Source organism: Rhyacophila brunnea, unplaced genomic scaffold (genome assembly GCF_057557595.1).
Source record: "Rhyacophila brunnea isolate RB1 unplaced genomic scaffold, BYU_Rbru_1.0 scaffold_3, whole genome shotgun sequence".
NCBI lineage: Eukaryota > Metazoa > Arthropoda > Insecta > Trichoptera > Rhyacophilidae > Rhyacophila > Rhyacophila brunnea.
The window spans coordinates 35,066,762-35,083,590 of record NW_028232965.1 but is presented as its reverse complement, the minus strand read 5'-3'; positions in this window follow the sequence as shown (position 1 = coordinate 35,083,590).

Below are 16,829 nucleotides of genomic sequence, written 5' to 3'. Positions count from 1 at the left end.
TTTATAGTAACCATGTTACATTGGATATTCATTTGTAGCAAATTTTACACTGTTATCACATTTGTCAAAAATTACAACCATTTCATCACAAGTCAATTTTACAAATTATAACACGCGCAAGATAAACCTTAATTAAAATATCAGTTTGTTCTGAATTGATAGTATTTTAGTAATATCTATAATATACATTGTAACGGAAACAAATCATACAAATTTAGCTATAACTTCTTATGGAATGACAGGCCGTGATCAATTTATTATTGTATATAGATTTACAACCAACCATACCATTATTATTTCGAATATTTACATTAGATTAAATTACAAAACAACATTATTAAATATGTAATACATAAAATGCTGTTTAAAATGACGGATATAAACAGGAGTTTTATATAACCTACATCTTTCAATGCGCTAATAACGGACAGGATAAAAAAAACATATATGACTAGCAATTTAACCATACTAATAATGTTGTAGAATTTAGAAAAGAATAAGTGTATTTATGACTCAGCTTTTTATAATCATTTTTTTGTTTTATGCAAACTTTGCTCTACAATCCGGTGTGGATGGATGTAGCCTTCCTAAGACGTTCCTGAACACTTATTTTGTCAGACTATTTAGAATATTAAATATTTTTTATTTACACACTTACGTGGCATGAAAAATGCTGCACATCCACAAACATGGGCAGTGTAGTTCGATAAACATTCCAATAGACAATTATCTCTTGTGTAGTGTTTGAAATATTTGAGCTTTCTTTCGTAAGGGAAAAAGCAGCTCCTCCTGTAATAGAACATCCAGTCAATTTCGCTATTATTAACCTGATAGCAGTGATATCGTACCATGCTTGATGTTTTTGTACAATATGCATGAGTATTTTGACAGCTGTCACTTGCATTTGTTAATTCTCTGCCACTAAATGTGGTGGAGTTAGTCCCTAAACGGCTTAAATCAGCCACTTGTGGACACTTACGTACATCTCTTAGTTAGGCTTTTACAAAATTAGTAATAAGTGAAGGAAATAATAATATCAAATGCACACTCTCAGCGAGACTATTCCCGTGGCGAAGGAGAGTATGCTGTTCCTACACTCTTGATTACTTATGGTAAACATTGTTGAAATTTGCGCTTCGTACGTACTATCGCTACTCGTTACTCGCTAAAGTACGGCAGTTTACACAACTAAAATCCTTCAATACACAGACAAATCTCACATCACGACACTTTTCCAGCTCAAGTTATCGTTGCCGGTCTCTACTGTTGCTTTATTTTTGCGTAATGCTCCCGGTTTCATGTTTCGCGTCCTTTGACTTGAATAGGCAGCCAGTTTGCTAACCCCCGCGCTCGGGTCGGCTGGGGTAGTCTCGGCGAGAGTGCTGCATACGCATAAAAGGTAAAATGGACTCATATAGTTATTAGGCATAGTCTCACTTAGCTGGGTCGTAGTCTATCAATCCGGTTGATGTGATCATCATGTTCGGTTTCATGGCAACGAGGACATTTTGATTGTGAGGAATGATGACGTAGTTTTGTGATACTTTTGGCACTTCGGCTGGTGTATGCAATGATATCTACGAAGATAAAAGAATATTAATTTATTGATTGACTCCTCCATTTAGTTATATATATATATATAGCCTCAGTTGCCGTATTTCTCCAAAGGTCCAAAAAATTTGACGACCTTTACATGACACATGTGGTCTTAAGAATTTAAATATTTTTGTATTGGTGGAGAGCATCCTAATGTCGGCGTTAAAAGAGTCAATAATAATATTATATTTAATGTTTATATAAATTACCTTATATCCTTGAGATGCTCTTCTACATATATAGTCAAGATCGTCATCATACGATATCAGCACTACTGTTAGACCCATTCTAGCACCGGAACCCTATAACGAAAATGTAAAAAAAAATGAATACCCAATACAGCTAAAGCTTTAAGAGTAAAAAGCTCCCCCAAGTTTTCTAAATCAAATTTGAAGCTAGATAATCATAGAAGTAGTAATTATTACAGCATAATATATTATGCCACCTCTGTTTATTTTACATTCATTTATATACCACACTCTTTTTTATCTAACTAAAAGCACGATGTATAAAACACTTGCTCACCTAGACCTCAGAAATTTGAATATTACAAAACTGATAATCAATGAATATTTTTGAAATGCAGATTTTTCGCCGTATTCATAGGCTAATGGGACAATCAAGGATGGTAATAAATCTTGGAGAATAAGAAACCATGTTGAGCTCTATCTTCTGTACGAATATTGCAGCCTAGTTATATCAATTAAAATTGAGAGACAGCTTACTAGGCCATGCGCAACGACGTATTAACGACAAAGAACCGCCAATGAGAGTAATGTCGAGCAATTCAACAACAAAACATAGGAAGCTAGAACCCGTCCCGGGGTTTCCTAGAAATACATTACCATTACGTCACGTGAGGCCCTGTTCTATAGCAATCAAAACATAGTCAATTAGGTTCCTACTCGTAATTTTTTGTAACTCACTTCCAAATTACAAACATAAAAAATATTTAAACTTAAAGGAAATAAGTATCACGCATCAGGTAGGTGTGATGTGTAGCGTTATATGCATTAGGTTACCTTTTTGTGGTTCTGATATATTTTGTCAGATATTTGTAACTAACACCATTAACTTTCAACTCGAAATATGTCATGGGTTGGGAGCATCAGTCTGATAACATTTAAAATATCAAGTAAAATGACATTGTACACCTTTTTCCGTACCGTGAGCTTATCATGAGCGTACGTGTTAATGTTTTGGTAATATGTTTCTAGCATTATTGTAGTCCTGATCAGTATCTTGCATACCAGTAGACGCGGTAGATAGGTAGTAGGTAGGTTAGTAGACAAACTGACTAGTATTATAATTATTAGTGGTAACGAAAATTACCAATAATAATGTTATTTACCGGTCCTCTCCGTGGGTATGTGTCTATAGGCAGATTCTTTTGATAAACTTCGTGTAAATCCCAACCAGCAGATACGGCAAATTGAAAATCTTTATGCATCCTATAAAATAATATTGTGTGTATCCAAATAGTAATCGCATGGTTATGTGTAAGCATCGCATGTGGGTGGGTGTTATAGAATTAAATTTAGGTATGTTAAAAAGTCCTAATGGATTTTTTTTCTGGAAAAATAATTATATACAATTGGCTTATGACACTGAAATAAGACACACACCCGAAACCAGTTTGTAATGATATTAGCACGTTTTTTAATTTTGTGGTGTGTTAAGGGCTCACGTACATTTTTTGATTGTTGAAGAACTGGATTTGTATGGCGAATACAGAACGTAAATTATTGAAATTTCTCCAAAATTACGAGACGTGCTATAACCACATAAATCTGATGAACTTACCCGCTAAAAATAAATATCGCTTTATTTTTAATATCAAACGACTATCTACACTTTAAATATTACTGTTTTATGGTATTAACATATTTTATTTGATCGTAAGGATTTATTATTTTGATTTCTAAGATGAGAAATGGCAAAGCATTATAATGCAATGTACAACTTTCCTACAAAGTGTACATTTTTTGCCGAAAGCAGTCTTGTGTATAGAATAGATGCGCTGAGCACGTAAACACGAATATCTCTTTAAATCGACCATTTGTTGTATAGTCGACTATACTCCCACGTGACGTGGGCCTATAACGCCATGGGTCCCATGTTCGAATCACGGGTGTGTTTCAATTTCTTTTTGAGTTAGAGTATAGACCTAATAGGTTGATCAAATGGCTGACATCCATTTCTCGTAAAAACAAAATCTGTTAATACTATCGTTCACTCTGTGGAGGCCCATATGATCTTATTAGGATCGGACATGGTCGAAGAAGAAGAAGATATTCAAATACCGTTAACAATAATAAAGAATTCCTTAATTAAGCCACTCGAGATTTTTTATTGATTCCACGTGATTTCTCCATGAAGTAATTCACGTATTCTCTCCCCAACCTACTATCACTTCCGAAAGTAAGGGAGAGGAACTTTGGGTACTCCCTCTCACTGTGTATGGTGTAGGATGACATCGTCTGATGTTTGTCAGTTCGGATGATAAAAAACGGGTGGTTGCATAGAAAAACGGCGAGATTTAATTACTGGAGAATGGTTACAATTGTTACATTGTGTTATAAAGGTATAAAGAAAAATTCGGTGGTGGCAGTACCGCGTGAATCGAACATTTTTTACAATCTCGTTTCTGCGAGTGCAACCTAAAAATGTTGGATTATGCGACAACTCCGCGCTGTTCTTAACATATCGCGGCTCAGAAACAAATTTCAATATTATTATTAATAATGAATAATTACATTTTTCTTGGTTTAAAGAATGCTGTCTTGTAATCAGCCCTGCTCATATTTTTATGATACTATCCGATAATGAACCCGGTCTCTTTAGGGTTCCATGGGATTTTCTCCACTACCTATTTTGACCCCAGTCGCAATGGCAAAAATATATTCTAGATTACGTGTAGAACAATATAGTTTTTTTTTATTTGAAATATATTGCATTATATACTTAGCTTACATTTCTTTTTTGAACATTTCGTCAGCATCCAACATATTAAATGTGTAGCAAATGCCCTCTTCTGTTATTATTGGAGTGAAGATTTCTTTGCAATTAGCGCCTATAGATTTCCATTGACACGCCATGAAAATATCCCCCAAACTAGGTGCAACCTTAAAACAAACATGATAAAATTACAATATTTTCAAAACAGACGAGAAGTAATGGACGAAGTATATCCGCATTTTTTTTCAATATTTTGTATCTATATAAATAAATGTGACTTCTAAAAGGACTACGGAACTAAACAAAAGCGTACCTACGCATCTATTATATACAGTCTATATCGAATTATTAGCACTTATTGTAACAATTACAATAAATTAGTTGTAATTGTTACAATAAGTGCTATATTTTAACAGCACCTCTCTTGGTTGTGTTAACTTTAGAGTGAGATAGACCGTTTTGACTTTTTAGACTGCTAATTTATTGTAACAATTATAATACCTCAATACATAAATATGATACAGTGATAATATTTATCACTTTAGCGGTCGATAATCAGCCTTGTGTATAGAATAGACCCACCGATATATATTAAAGTAGGTACATCATAGACTGGGTATAAGCCGCGACTTCGTATGTGTGAAATACGGAATGAAGGAATAGATTTTGATTTTATTTATATATTTTGACCTCACCAATTCACCGTTGCTCTTTGTTCACTTTATCTACTCGTGATAAATGTATTGTTGCGTTGTTTGGTCATTGGATATATGCGCCAAATCACATATTCCACCTACGTGAGGATGAGTACTATTAGTCGGAATTGTTTTATAAATTCATAAAATTGGGTCTTCTTAGCACATTCGGTCGACTTATTTTTTTTGTATTTACACTTTTCTACTGTCTAATCAATTAATACTAATCTCTTTCTTTTTTATATAATACTGTTTTGATAATACTTCTTTCTTTGTAAATGTCATGTTGTGTACATCTTAAATTAATAATTTGTAATGCTCACTATATGTAAAAATAAATAAAATTTGCGTAGTATAATTCTATAATGTTGATGCATTCAAGGCGAAAAATGTACTACAGTTTTTCAGAAATACTTTTTATGCCTTTTTACTACCATCAGCATAAAGAAGATGGCAACACCATGTTGTAATTAAACACTCGGACTCATTGATTCCTACCTACAGCAGGCCAATGCATTTTATAGCAAGAGCTCGTTCCAAGGAATCACAGTACTTACATCTTTCAGCATTTCTATAATAGATTTATCAGTAAAATTGTTTTCGCCAGGAAAAATTTCTTCACACTGCTTCGAAATACATTTTCCTGAAAATTACACACAATATTAATACTGTCCTTGCATACATAAATGTGATATATCTTATTTTTCTCAGGAGTCGTAATCCTAACAGCTAAGAATCTGCGACTTCCAATCACCGGACCCTCGACGATCCTCCACCATTTACTAATACACGCTTTTAGGGCGATCGGTTAAGAAAAGACTATGGCGTCAGTCAACTGGTGACACCAGCGAGTTAGGACTCTTTCATATATTTTTCCGGTGACTACCATCCTCTCCAGGTATCGGCACCACCGCAGGAAATCGGAAAGCGTCTGACACGACATAGCGTCAAAAGCCTAATATATATGTGCAGTTCGTTCAGTTCAATGATATTCTGAGCATATTTCACCGGTACTACATCTCGAAAAATCCAGCGGCTTTCTGAATATTGCCTTTAATGACCATTGTTTCAAACCATAACAATCAAATTCAGTATTTTTTCAAATTATTGATCAAGAATTACGAGTAGCTCTTTCAAGCATTTATAAAATTTATGTTATCTACAAGCTCGAGAAGCTCATTGAAATAATTGAGTACCTACCCATTATTCATCTTAATACATAATTATTTATAAAGGTGGTAAAATAACAAAGTCCTGCTCGATTTAAGGCTATACCTCTACCTACCAGAGGCACCTAGCGGAAAAATACGAAGCTTCCAATTTGAGACATTTTTTGATAATTTAGAATAATTTAAAATTTATTAATTAATAAATATGTAGGTACCAAAGTATCTGAAAACATTAAAAAAAATATTTTTATTTTAAGTCAAAGATAAACTTATAAAACTTATATAGTTAAACAATTGTAAAAAATATTATATAATGTGAATTTGTCAAAAGAATCTTATTATTAAATATATTTTATGGTCATATTTACTATTATTTTCTTTTTCTTTTTATCTATATAAAATCGAACTTCAATATTGGGACCATACCTAAATAAGATTTCATATAAATCAATATCATAATGTATAATAGATATAAATATATATATTACCAAGCGGTACACGTATATTATAAAATAGGTGCTAAAATACATCTCGTCAATATTGTATAGTTTATGTGAATACTCTATAATAAAATTATTATGTTGGCCGCTTGCAAGTGCATTTTTTCATACATTCATTAATATTTTCCGGTGTAAAGTACGTTGTTCTAGCATCTAAATGACATCGCCAAATCAAAATACACTAATACACTACAATATATAAATTCCCACCTTACAGTGAAAGGGTTTTATTAACATGTGTATGCTTATTGAAATATATTCATGTCTGCAAATGATTTCCATTATAGTCTAGATCAGTGTTGACGAACCTATGGCATGCTTGGCGAAGGTGGCACGTACGAAAATTTAGCTTGTACATGAACGATATACAAATTCATTATTTTGTGCAGTGTTTCCGGACATTCATTTATGTCATCTTTCCGTACACCTATACATTTTTAAGCTGGTTATAATTACAATACAGCCAATAATTTGTGTTATCACTAGAGGTTTTATTTTTTATTGATTACAATAATCATTAGATCCAGCTGACATTCGCCGTAGAAAGTGTCAGTGAAGACAAGTGCATTCATTTTATTTTATTTAATATCTCCTATTTAATGTTAGTTATTTTTTAAATATTATTTAATAAGTTGATGGGCTGTGCAATAAAGCAGTTAGTATGTATTTTGTATTCTCGGACAGTTGTATGAATAACCTCGTCAGTAAAACGCTATTATGAGACAAACCATAAATCACTGCTCGAGATCAAGGACGAAAAAAAATAATTCATTGTTTGGGCAATTAAAAATAAAAATATTCAAACAACAAACCGGCAGTCAACCAAATATCCGCTTACTATGTTGGCTTAAACTCGCTAAAAATGTAAATGTAGAATATAAATGAAAGAAACGGGAGTAAACAGTACCAACAACCTCATTGAAAATTTTGAAAACTAGGATAAAAGTATTCAAAGAATAAAAGATATTATGCCGTCGTCAGAAAACGGTGAAAGGTAGAATCTCAAGAACTCAATAATTATATTTTTAAACCCTTTCAATAAAATTCTTAAAAATTCTTTTTTCATTTTTCCCTATGAAAAACTGCTAGTCACGTCAGACAGTCAAAAAATAATATTTGGGGAATTTTAGCACGCGCACGTAAAAAGGTTCACCAACCCTATTCTAGATAATAAATGTTCTATTTAGGCAAGATATTATGTTAATTTAATTCATAACCTACAATCATTAATATTGATGATGATACCCATTACTTAATTTCATGGCAAGGTGTATTATAAAAACAAACATGTTTACGATTTCCAGAGCAGGCGATAATAAAATTAATATTGGCATGTGGAACTATTTCTATTAGCCACATTAGAAATATTAATGTTGATAATCAGCATAAAAATTTACTTCTAAATATATTTATAAACGAACAGCAAATCTTGTATATTATTTTCTAAATTTAATAACATGTGAGATAAAAAAATAAAAAATCAATGGATCCAATGAGTAGATATCAATATTAGTTTATGGAAACTTGTTACCTCTCTGTAATCGATCTTCCATCTTCGCCTATATACTGCTCGTGCTCGATGTAAACTCCTTAAAATATTTGAGACATGTTTTTCTCTTTGTCTCCTTTCTTGATGGTTTCGATTCTTCTTGTTCATTTTCTTCGTCTATCACCGCGGCTTTCTCTTTATATTTAAGCTGATCTTCTTTCGTTGGCTTGTCATTTTTCCTATCAAAATCATAGTAATATTTTAAAATTAGTACGAAAACTTTAACTCGTCGATATATTTTGTTTATAAGTGCCCTTCCTGAAGGAATATATTTGAAAAATTAATTAAGTTATTAAACTATGGAAATATTATAGTAAAACATTAAATGGTAAGTATTTTTAATAATGTTTTCAAAAGATAAATCAGTGTGCTTGAAATCCAACTTTTTCATTAAGAGCGGACATAAAAAACCGATCCAAACCCAATCGCGGTTATATAATAATTCGAAAAAGAAATTTAGCTTAGTAAGGTATCGTGTCATTTATTATATTAGTATTGAAGTAAGTAGAGAGAGTTTTATTTAGGAGACCAAGGGATAAAGGATTTCAGCTTTTAGTAATGAATGTCACACGTACCTACTATGCACTGTTCAAATTATTTCAGTAAAATCGTTTACAACTCCATAGCCAAGGTTACGCTACAGTAGCTTAGGTAGCATAGTTTTATTCTTACAATATTTATTGATAAAAATGTGTTCTATTGTCCTGTCCATGTATTTTAAGCAAATAAATTGAGCATCAAAAGTTTTTATGTGGCGCCAATATACTCAGGGATGTTCCTAGACAAAATGCCGCCCCTAGGCAGTGCCAAAATGCCGCCCCATTTTTTATACAGTATTTTTTATCATCATTTCATGACTCCAATATCTAATAGATTTCATGTATGGATACATTACTAACAAAATATATAGGTACCACTAATACACACTAAATTAAATTTAGATATAAAAAGCGAATAAATATACCCAAATCATCAGAGTCTGAGGTTCTATGTGTTTGAAATTTTACACACATTTGGTTGTACGATTAAATTTAGCAATATACAGATTTATTATTTCCACACCATTTTTACTATGCTATTATTGTGGGCATGTAAACAAAATAATTTTAGCTATGTCTATATATATTACGAAATCATTCTCCTCGATTTGCCGCCCTTCGAGTAACTGCCGCCTCCAAGCGACGCTCAATCTGCCTACCCCCACGGGACATCACTGAATACACTATACATATCATGCACGTAATATGTAAAACAATTATTATATAATAAACTGTGTTATAATAATTATTATATAATATATAGGTATAACAATTTCAAAGATTGTCTTTGGATGGATACAATAAAATAATATTAAAAAGGTATTTTTCGTATTATATCAATCTTTAGACAATATAAGTAACAAGTCATTATACAGATGTCGGATAATATAATTATAACAACATTTAAACTACGTCACATGCAGTATTAATAATTAGACAATGTAAGTATTTTTTTTATTTTTTCCTTAATATAAAAATTCTGTATTATTAAGATATTTTATCAACCCTGATTATAAAATCCCGATTTTGAAATACCGGTATTGCAATCCTTAGTAATTGTACTTGTAGTTAATTATATTCGATTTAATGAAATTATGTTTTACACCATAATATACAGGTTATTTCTTTACGATGTTAAAATGTATTATTCTCTGCCAAATCCAATATTAGGATAGGTAATCAATAATATGTTGTATGTAATGTGACACCCCCGTATGGTCCCCATTTGGGGATGTCTTTGTGTATCTTGAGAGGCCCGAATCGGTATCGAAGCTAACAAATAGTAACGGCTGGTTGCGAAAATAATTAAATGATGTTTAATATCTGTCTATTAAATATCTGACCGGCAACATTGTCAAAAAAAAAATACGTATGGCAACGCCGCATTTTTTGCACGGCTCGAGCGTGACAGTTTGTTTTGGCGGCAGAAAGCTTCTTTGACAGACGCAGAAAACACTGTTCGCTCGCGCTCGCATATTTCGTCATCCAAAAAAATAAATTATATAAAATGTAGTAACCTAGTATATATTAACACCAAATAAACCTCGCCGTTTCTGTTCACAATTCTGGTGTCTTAATTATCTACCTCCAAATACTAAAACGCAGACGAAAAATCAGATACTAAAAATAAAAGTGACAGTTGGTTTTCACATTCAAAATGGAGGGAAGTGATAGTAAGTAATCACCCCTCAAACACTAAACATTATTTTTGAATTGGGGGTTAATTGTTCATTTTGTATAATTAATTATCTAGTAGTGTTAGGTACTACTTATTTACGCCGAATATATTTTTTTAATATTCAACAATAATTAGGTATGTACACGTCTTTATTTATATTATATTATTATGGAAGGTATATTCGTAAAAACGTAGCTATTTTTTTCATAAATTTTTGTTACTTTCCAGTATGTATTATTTTTTAAATTTTAAAATGTATCATACATAAAAATGTAATTATTAATACTATTTATACACAAAAGCTTTCACGACTTACCGTTCTTGTATCCTGCTCATATTAATAAAATCGAAACCTCAGTTAAGTATTATTCTATCAATCTGTTATCAGCCAAATCACTATACGAACATGATAATCTAATAAACCTCCTCAAAAATTTCTTGGCCAAGAAAAACCTCCTAACTTAATAAAGAATCGGAATAAACTGAAAATTTGTTTCAGAATAATCAGATAACTACCTCGCCAAAAACTCATGCATATGTGTAATTCATTGATATTGCATAACCGGAGTAATTTCGTTAGCATAATAGAATATTTGTGTACGAATCTACTTTTAATTTCACATATTATTATGTTACCATTCGGTACGTAATATACATTATTCATTTGACATAATCAAAATTGGAATTTAAATTTACATGCATGTACTCTGTAATCTCACCAATATATATATATATATATAAATGAATGTTTGTTTCTGTCCCGTATGCGTTCCTATACCATTCATCCGATTGCGATGAAACTTTGGTGAGTTATAGTGTGCACACCTTCGAAAGTTTTTATTATTTTATATTCTATTTTTTTCTATTCGTATGCGTTCTTATAACAAATTTGTAAAATCCATGCTTCCCACATGGACAGCTGTATGTGGCATTGGAAAATCTTCTGATTGATTCATGTACGCACCACGTACGACGGAAAAACAAAAAATATTGTGTATCCATAAACACTTCAATAAACAGAATTAAAACACAAACACTTTCTTTTTTGGGTGGCATTGTAATGTATGCCGGGTATTCGCTATTGGTGTATAATTTTCTTTCGTATTCTCGATTCAAATTAAGCGTTTATTATTATCATTCTCTTATCATCGGTGGAAAAAAATGGTGAGGTGCAGCAGCGAGAGATGTGACTACGCAGACTTCTCAATGATTTTCAATGAAAAACTGCCATCTGGGGGCACTCAGGACTTCACAATTCGGAAGACCATGAATCGGATACGAACCATAATAACTAGAACCAAAAACGATACGAAGAAGTGGAGATACTCTTTTTATCATTAGAAGTACGAATGTGGCCCGAGGAAACTTTGGAACTTGTGATAGTCTGTTTGCTTATTGCAATCAGCACCACGTATAATATAAGTAATAACACGTTAATTATATCTAATGGACAAGTACTCCAAACGCGCCAGTCGCGGTGTTAGCACAAAATGAGTTAACATATATTATTTTTAGAGACAGATTGATGAAACATCACTTGTGTCTTTGTACTTTGCACATATATATATATATATATATATATATATTTTTTAATTGGGACCAAGGACTAAAAAAACACTAGTTTAGAAGAAAAATATTTAATAAAATTGCAATTCTTTGTACATGTACAAAATATTTAAAAAAAAATGCGTAAAAAAGTTATTTCGATGTCTATGGCAGGTGGTAATAAAACCGAAACGTCACACATTTCAGTTTACACTTAGGCCGCATTCATATAGAGCCCATTCACTCCCATTTGAATTTTGAATAGTGTTTTCAATTCAGTTTCGACGTCAAACCTGTCGAACCAAGAAAACGCGTTCTGCACTAAATACTTTTCTCCGCACACACGCTGTGTACTAATCAAACCAGCGCTCGGAATGGAGCGGAACGCCCCGGAGCGCCGTTCCTGTTCGTGGGATTCTTAAGGATGGCGTTCCTGTTCGTTAAAACCTCGAAAATGGCGTACCGGTTCGTTAAATATCCGACGGACAGCGAGTCGTCTAGTAAAATCCTCAAGCGTCATACTTAATATTATTACGTTCCGGGTTAGATTTAAAATTTACGAAAATGAATTGATAGGTACAAAGGTACAAAAACATAAATATTTTTTTTATTAAAAAATAATTTTACTGGCTTAGAACCACTGGATTTTCTATGACCCGTACATAATTTACTTAAGTTTTTTTGAAATAGTGATAGAGTAAGTGTAAGACAGCGTATTTGAGAAATAACCTTTTTTCAAGACAATACTTTTTTCAACGAATTTGGCCTTGAATGCACCAATAGACATATTACTCTTTTGCGTCAATGGTGTTAAAACAATAAAATTGTATACAAAGAAATGCACTGGGGTAAGTAAGATTTATTGCATTGTCGTATGGGACAATAATGTATTTTGAAAAAAAAGGTTTTTATGATTGTAAGGAAATGTTGGAAGCTATTTTACTTTGGAATTTAGATTTACTGTATTATTAATTTATAAAACGAGACACTTACTTTTTTGCAAGTTCAAACATATTATTTTAATACAGTTAAGGTTAAGTTACATGCCTAAATATAGTGAGTTAATAACGTCATAGTTATAATGCACACTGGAACTTTTAAATTTTTAAATGAAACACATTCAATACATATGTTATCTTTACTGCAGTGGTAGGCAATTGTTTTTTGTAATAAAACTTTAAATTTTGTATCGAGACAACCATAATTGGCCGAATTGTCCATTTATCATATTATGTTAGCGAAATTTACATGGGTTTGACGCGTTCATAGTTTTTGTATTTCATAATGCAATCGAGGTCGTTCATTGGTCGTTTATCAATATTAAGTTGTATGCAGCCAATGATAAGCGTTTTCATCAGAGGAAGCGACAAAATTAGACTCCTTATTTTTCCAAATTTAATAATTTTAAGTTGTGTTTTTTATCTTCTATCATATATTTTTATTGTTTTAATTTTATATGGATATTTTTCGGGTTGAATAAACTGTGTTTTTGATGGTTAAACTAATATTATAATAGATTTAATAACTTAAATCAAATAATTCCATAATTAATATAGATACATATTCGTGAACATCGTATGCATGTTAAAAAAAGTTGTATTGTTTAAGGTACAATACGAAATAAAAATATTTAAATAAATCAATCAGAATCCAATAGGATAAATATATGAAAAATTTCCCTGTATATAACAATTTCTATAACATTGGAAACCTATTAGAATAAATTATCCTACATGTCCACATGATGTAAATATTTTTTTTCTAATAATATGTACCTACACTTCTGAGGTTGTTTAAAATGATTCATATTTAATAAATAATGCTACATTTGTAAATCTTGCGTATTACATACTTTTTTAATTAATTTATTTAAAACCATGCTCTTGCTTTTTCGTATACGATGGATTTTGATTTGATTAAAAAATAGTTTACCATAATCAAAATATTTCGAATTTACGAAAAATCAGAGCTTTGAAAAAAGCGGCATGTATTTTGTTTAAACCGAAGAATCTTCACTCATATTTCTATCCACTCTTAGTTGCATATTTTTATTCAAACTACTAACGAAACCAATGGGAAATTGTGATTAGTTTGTCTATTGTTTCGTGTATTTTAATAATGTTTCCCACTCCAATTAGATTCATATACGTTTAGTTATTTATATTTGTATAATTATTAATGTATTTTTTAGAAAACGATTTCGTAAACTAAAATGACTCTATATTTGTATGTTACCACTAATTGTTATAGCCGATAGCGTATTGGGCGAAGATGATGATAAAAAAAGTACATCATGTAAAAGTAAAAGATATTTTTATATTACAGATATTATTATATCTAATATCACACATTTTTGGAAAATTGTCGAGCGTTCCTGTTCGTGAAATTTTCCATTTCGAGCACTGAATCAAACATTATATTATAACAAGCTTTATAATTTCTACTGTGTCAATATATCACTCCACCAAAATAATGTTTATCCATCATCCTCCTTCCCACTTAAAACATTCCACCCTCTCTCTTGCGATATCCTCCCCGTATTCTTCCGGAGCTAAAGAGCTGTTTGGTAATACATATTATGACATGTAATATTATAACATTTTATAACCCACTTAAATTTATCCACTATTGATCATAAATTTTCCGATCAAATGCTCCATTGGTGTGTTTCTCAGATAATTAAATAAAGCATGCTCTCTGAACTAGGCTAAATATTAATCCCAATTATAGAAATATATTACGATATTCACAAATAAGCCTATAGTTTCGTGGTTGATTTTATACTTAAAGCTTTGAGATGATACGAATAATCATTAATGACTTTACATCATCAATAATAAATTTAAAGTGCAATCAAACTGGATAAATGATTAAAATGGTCACCTGTTAATATATGAATAGCGAGCCTCACCTCTGGATCAAATTTACGTGTGGTGTTTTTGGATCTAATGTGTTGATCAAATGGCTGATCAATTAATGGCAAATGGCAAATCTATTGCGAGGGGGTATGAGGATGATGAGGATGATGGACTTCAATGGATCGAAGGTAGATGCGTGTTTGAGCAAATAACCGTTTATTCCCCTCAACAATACTTGAAACAATTCTTACAGACAATATATTTAGGGTTAAGATTAAATTGGCAAAGTTAAATTGTAATGGCGTGTTTCTATGAGAAAAGTTAAACTGAATGCGACGAGCAGAGATTTGACCGTAGGTTACAAGGATTTGACGACGTGTGTTATCAGATTGGCCCCGCTTTGAGCTTTTATAGAAATTATAACAAAGAAAGGTTATCTGAGGTCAGAAGCAACGACCGTTGACCAGATGTCACTTGTTTACTGTGAGTTGCCTAAGTACAAGCAAATCTGATAAGTTAGCACATTTCCGGATTGCTTTATATGGCAATGCAATGCTTAATAATGCATTCTTCGTTACAAAGTTGCTAAATAATTCTTATGAATAATTACATTTTATCAAGAAAGCAAATGTGTTATGATGAAATTTGATGTCTTGCAAATTGCTAAGTGAGTTGACTGACCTGGCGTCGTGCCGTCAGTCAGATTGTGTGAATCATGAAACACGCCTTTCTTATCAACTAGTTTACATAGTAACAAATATTATTAGATACTTAAATATATTATGATAATTTCTATCTAATGATGAGGTTCTAGTGATTCCCTTATGCTATGCTTATAAAAAAAAATGTGGGTTTAAAAGCTTATTTGACAGGAAATAGACAGTATGTGGGACTATAACTTATATAAACCAACATGTTTTTATAACAGTAGGTGAATGAGTATATTGTGACTAGGGAATCCAATCCCGGGCCAAAATTCTGATCCCGGGATTTCGGGATTACAATTTGACAATCCCGGGATCCCGGGACTGGTCCCGGGATTGGCATTTTTTCCATTGTTAATATAAAATTTTTATATTTACAAATAACATTGATAAAATCGGTCAAAAATAAATCTAGTATAATTTATATTATTTAAGTCATTTATTGTTAATATTGTGTACGTTCAATCTTGGAAATACATAAGTTTAATGGAGTAAATAATATTGTAATATAAATAATAATGTGAATTTAATATGAGATTGCTGTTTCTGATAGTAAAGACTTAATGAATGGATTAGCGAGATTTAAAATAGTAAAGCAAATAATCATGGCGTACTTATGGCATAAATCTAATTAGTCATCCAAATATGAAACTGCCGTAAAACGTATGAGATCATGGTGGAACTACTTTGTTAAAAGTGCGAAGCATGTTATATTTTCGCTTTTATTTTATTTTCCATAAAAATTGATAAAAAAATCAATCCCGAAATCCCGGGATTATGTTTATCAATTCCGGGATTCATAGGTATCGAAAATAGCTCGGGATCCCGGGATTGGAATCCCTAATTGTGACTATATACATAGATAGATAGAATAATTTACTGTCGACTAATATCTATGAGTAAAAAAGAAAGCACACCGGTAAGTATAAATAAACCATTAATACTCAAGTCTGAGGTCACTTAAATGCTTTCATCACAATAATTATATTAATATTTCTACCCGAATATTTATAAATACGTTAACATATGAAAAGAGTA